Source organism: Hyaena hyaena, unplaced genomic scaffold (genome assembly GCF_003009895.1).
Source record: "Hyaena hyaena isolate Hyena2069 unplaced genomic scaffold, ASM300989v1 scaffold_287, whole genome shotgun sequence".
NCBI classification, from domain to species: Eukaryota; Metazoa; Chordata; class Mammalia; order Carnivora; family Hyaenidae; genus Hyaena; species Hyaena hyaena.
Genome location: NW_024080919.1, coordinates 905,747 through 911,746, shown reverse-complemented (window position 1 = coordinate 911,746; position 6,000 = coordinate 905,747).

Here is a 6,000-nt window from a genome sequence, read left to right as displayed (position 1 = left end):
AGGGAGAGAGAGAAAACCTTAAGCAGCCGCCATGCTCAGCACAGAGCTTGATACAGGGCTCGATTCCACAACCCTGGGATCATGACCTGAGCTGAAGTCAAGAGTCCGACGCTCAACCAACTGAGCCACCCAGGTGCCCCACAGTGTTTCTCTTTTAATCTCGGTGAGAGGTATTACCAAGAATGCCCTTCTAGTGCCATTGACTATGGTTGGGCTACATGTCCAGAGATTATCGGCTTGTATGTGAGAACGTAGGTTTGTGGTAGAAAAGAAAGAGAAAGGGGAATAGCTGTTAAAAAAGTTATCAACGGCCCTTGCCACAACAGCTAATCTGAACTTTAAGATTCCCCAGTGAAGTTCATTTCTATGAACATCAGGAGCTGTCTTCTAGGGACACCTGCTGGCTCAGTTGGTGGAGCACGCACTCTTGTCTTGGGTTATAAGTTCAAGCCCCACATTGGGCATAGAGCTTACTTAAGATAAATGAATAAATAAATAAATATTTTAAAAAAGAGCTCTCTTCTAATTACAGAGGGAGACAACATTATAGGGCCATGATTAAGGATATGGGAATTCTGAGAAAAAATGGGTGCAAATATTCAACAACTTCTGCCCCAGAAGTTACCACAAAAGCAAAAATAACTTTTTAACACAGCTATATTGACATACTAAGAATTGCACATATTAAAATGAAAAATTTCTAAGTTTTGACATGTATACACCTGTGAAACATCATGCTAATGATAATGAACAGGAGTGCGTGGTGGCAAAGGGGGTTAAACATCCAACTCTTGATCTCAGCTCAGGTCTTGATATCAAGGTTGCGAGTTCAAGCCCCATACTGGGCTCTACACTGAGCCTGGAGCCTACTTAAAAAAGAAAAAAGATAATAAACATATTCATCGCCCCCCCGACATTTCTTCATGCTCCTTTGTTTTAAAAATTTTTTAAATGTTTTATTTATTTCTGAGAGAGAGAGAGAGAGAGAGAGCGTGAGCAGGGGAGGGTCAGAGAGAGAGAGAGATACAGAATCTGAAGCAGGCTCCAGGCTCTGAGCTGTCAGCACAGAGCCCGACGCGGGGCTCGAACCCACGAGCCGTGAGACCATGACCTGAGCCGAGGTCGGAAGCCCACCCGACTAAGCTCCCAGGCGCCCCTTCCTCATGCTCCTTTGTAATGTCTCCTTCATGCCCCCAAACTCCATCTTCAAACCCCATCCCCAGACAGCTGCTGACTTTCTCTCGCTACATATTAGTTTGCATTTTTCTATAATTTGCTTAAATGGAATCATATAGTGTGTACTTTTTGTTGGCTCTTTTCATTCAGCATAATTGTTTTGAAATTCATCCATGCTATTTTATGTAACAATAGTTAATTCCTTTTTAGTGCTGAGAAGTATTCCCATATAAGGATATGTCACAACTTGTTTATCTATAGGTCCATTGATGGACATTTGGATGTGTCCGTGTTTGGCTCTTACAAATAACACTGCTGTGAGGGGGTTCCTAGGTGGCTCAGTTGGTTAAGATTAGGACTCTTGATTTTGGCTCAGGGCATGATCTCATGGTTCGTCAGATCAAGCCCCACAATGGGCTTACTGGTGTCAGTGCAGAACCCACTTCGGATGCTCTGTCCCCCTTTCTCTGTCTGCCCCTCCAGTTGTGCTCTCCCTCTCTCAAAAATAAATATAAAAAAAATAGTTGTTCTTCATTTTGATGAAAAACAGTTTATTCTTTTTCTTATATGGATTTGGCTTTAGCTGTTATGTCTAAGAAACTTTATGTAACTCAAAACTTCTGGAAAGTCCTTACCGCCCCCTTCCCCCCAACCATAGACCTTTCCAGTTACTCCTCAGCAGAATAAATATGCCCTTTTCAGGACGATCACTCAACCAGGCTCATCAAATGACTGTTTCTATCCAAGATTCAGAGCTATGCCTGTCTGAATTATGTAATGAATTTTGCTGAAGTCTATTTAAGCCCCGTCAACATCAAAAGACTCATCCTAATCCAGACTCTCAAAAACCGTGTAAATATTCTGCCATTGCCCTCCCCATTCTTCTTTTTCTTTTTTCTTTTTTTTTAACGTTTATTTATTTTTGAGAGAGAGCACGAGAGTTCAGGAAGTAGAGAGAGAGGGGGACGGAGGATCTGAAACGGGCTCTGTGCTGACAGCAGAGACCCCGATGCGGGCTCAATCTCACGAACCAAGAGATCATAACCTGAGCTGAAATTGGACGCGTAACTGACTGAGCCCCCAGGCGCCCCTGCCCCCCCCTTCTAAGACGCTATCAAGACTGTCAGGCAGTAGCCTCCCATATTTCCCTTATCCTTCCCTCTTTTACAGGGTTTTGTGATAAGTAAGGAACTTGGCTTTGTTCCACCAACAGGTTATTTTGGGGGTCTTTTCAGGGAGTCAGCAGTCACAGCAGTCAACAATGCATAGGAAGAAAATGAAAGATGTCTCCAAGAGCATAGGTAAACAGAAGAGTATTCATCCACATCTACATTGTGTGTGTGTGTGTGTGTGTGTGTAACAACCTAAATAGCTAGAGACTGGTAAAATGAGTTATACACATCCAAACAATGGAATGGAAATGCTACTCTTGTCTGGCAGATTTTTCTAGCCCTTCCTCTAGAGTATCGCAGCCCATTTCTCCCCAGACTTCCTCTTTCTCCTCCCCCGCATTCTTAGCTAACAACTTATTAGGTGAGTCAGGACCCTTTGTGAGACCACAAAGAGAGACCACAAAGAGAAACCACAAAGTGATTTACACGGCAGAAGTTTAGAGGTGCTGACTCTTGTTTTTGGCTCAGTCATGATCTCATGGTTGTGAGATTAAGCCCTGCGTTGGGCTATGCACTGGGCGTGGAGCCCACTTAAGATTCTTTCCCTCTGCCCCTTCCCCACTTGGGTGTCCCCACGAGCACTCCCTCTCTCCCTCCCTCTCGAAATGAAATTAAATGAAATAAAACAGCAAAAGCTTAATATAAAGAATTAACTGTGGGAGCGCCTGGTTGGCTCAGTCGAAAGAGCATGTGACTCTCGATCATGAGTTTGAGCCCCACGTTGCTTGTAGACATTACTTAAATGAATAAATAAATAAATAAATACTTTAAAAAAGAATTAACCGTAATGGATTATCTAAGAGAAAAAGAAAATTTTAAAGAATATGGAAATAGCATGTATGAAGCTGCCACCCCCTGTGAGCTGAGGCAGAACCTAGCAAGGAACAGATTTGGTGGAGGCCATCCCAGACTTTGTGGCCAAGTGAATGGAGGACAAGTAAGCTGCCCTCTGGGTTGCTAGGGGAAGCTCCTCACAGGAAGGTGCGATGCTGTGGAGAGGGGGAAGCCAGAGACAGGAAGCACCCCGTGCTGACAAACCTTAACATTACGTACGTGGCAAAAGAGAAATGTTTATGTAGTCCAGGTGCATGATCACAGCAGGTGCCGGGGTAGAACTGCAGATGAAAGACAGTACGTTGATAACTGGCACGTTCTATCCTCTGCACTGAACAAAGAACGGCCCCCGTATGGAATGCTGCTCTGTGCGGTAGTGCCCACTTTGTCATTCCGTCCTGTTGCTGCCCAGAGGGGCCCTCCTGGTAGAGGCTTTTTGGTCCTGACCCTTCTTACCTGCTCAAAGACCGGCTCCTTCGAGTGTGCTCTCTCTCCCGCCTCATCTCTGTCCCTTACCAATGGACCATTCCAGCAGCACGAAACGTGTTCCAGTCTCTTGGAACTGTTTATGAATTGTTAGCTATACACAATTTATTTTGGAATGAATACCTTCATCTGGGAATGTATCCATTACTACGTCTTTTGATAAAAGCAGGTTTTGATGTTGCCCAAATTTACCCCTCCACCTCAGACCCCCCCTCCAAACCTAACACTCAGGTGTTTTCCTACTTCTCCGTCTCTAGTGCCGAGGGTGGGGCAGGTCATGAACCTAGACCTGATCTTTGACCTTTGTTTTCTTCTCTCTTTCTGTTGAAGGCTTTGTATTTCTTCATCCTCTCTAATGGAAACTTGGTTTATGTCATTTCTTGAGATTCCGCTTCCTATGCATAATTTAATGCTTACTAAGCTTTAAACTTTGCTCTTAATAGTAAAGAGATTTTTGGAATTTAGAATTCCCTGTTCCCTTTCAAGTCCATCACCTTCAAAGGGACTTAAGAAAATCAATGTAGAGGGGCGCCTGGGTGGCTCAGTTGGTTAAGCATCTGACTTGAGCTCAGGTCACGATTTCACAGTTCGTGTGTTCGAGCCTCACGTCAGGCTCTGTGCTGACAGCCAGCTCAGAGCCTGGAGCCTGTTTTAGATTCTGTATCTCCCTCTCTCTCTTACCCTCCCCTGCTCACACTGTCTCTCTCTCTCAAATAAATAAAAAACATTAAAAAAAAATCAGTGTAGAGACCCAGGGTTGCCTGATAATCTTGGTTAACAATATGAATAATTTCCTATTATAAATAGGATATAAATATAAATATATTTTACATAAATATAAAAAATATCCACTTGATCGGGGCTTGGGAGGCTTGGTCATTTAAGCTGCTGACTGGCTTAGGTCATGATCTCACAGTTTGTGAGTTTGAGCCCCATGTCTGGCTCTGTCCTGGCAGCTTGGAGCCTGGAGCCTGCTTCGGATTCTGTGTCTCCCTCTCTCTCACTCCCCTGCTCACACTCTGTCTCTCTCTCTCTTTCAGAATAAAATTTTTTTTTAATATTTTGAAAAATACCTACTTGCATATATAGTCAAATGATTTTGACAGGGGTGCTAAGCCCATTCAATGGGGAAAAGACAATCTTTTCAACAAATGGTACTGAGAAAACAGTATCTGCATGTGAAAGAATGAAGTTGGCCCCTTACCTTGTACAGACAAAAATTAACTCAAAATAGATCAAAGACCTAAATATAAGAGCTAAAACCATGAAACTCTTAGAAAAAAACAGGGAAATAGTTTCATCACTTTGGGTTTGAGAATAATTTCTTGGATATGACACTAAAAACTCAAGCAACAACAACAATAAAAATAGATAAATTGGACTTCACCAAAATAAAAAACTTGTGCATTAAAAGACACTGTCAAAAGAGTGAAAAGATAATCCACAGAGTGGGAAAATATGTTTGCAAAGCATGTATCTGTAAAACTTCTAAACTCAACAGTGAAAAAAAACAACACAGTGGACAAAGGATATGTATTGACATTTCTCTAAAGAAGACATAAAAGTAGCCAATAACCACATGAAAAAGTTGCTCAATATAACTAGCTTATCAGGAAATGCAAATCAAAGCTGCAGTGAATATATACTTCACACCCATTAGGGTGGCTTTTATCAAAACAGCAATAGCGGCGCCTGGGTGGCTCAGTCAGTTAAGCATCCGGGACTTCCACTCAGGTCATGATCTCGTGGTTCCTGGGTTCAAGGGCTTCGTGCTCTGTGCTGACAGCTAGCTCAGAGCCTGGAGCCTGTTTTGGATTCTGTATCTCCCTCTCTCTCTCTGACCCTCCCCTGCTCACGCTGTCTCTCTCTCTCAGAAATAAAAACATTAAAAACAAAGCATTAAGAAAATAAAGTTAAAAAAACAACAGCAATAACAGAGCAAGTGTTGGTAAGGATGTGGAGAAATTGGAAGCATTGTATCATTGCTGGTGAGAGTATAAAATAGTGTGGCCACTGTGGAAGACTGTGGTAGCTCCTCAGAAAGTTTAACATAGAATTACCCTGTGATCCAGCATTCCATAGGGTACATACTCAAAACAATTAAAAGCAGAGACTCAAATAAATACTTGTACACCAATGTTCATAGCAGTGTTATTCATGATCGCCAAAAGGTAGAAACAACCAAATATCCATCAATGGATGAATGAATAAACAAAATGTGGTCTATAAAAGCAGTTGTTTACCATGCATACCTCTAGAAAGTAAAACTTGGGGTTTGTGGGGAAAGTGGTATTTTAATTTTTGACTGTATACTATTCTCTGGGTTTTTACT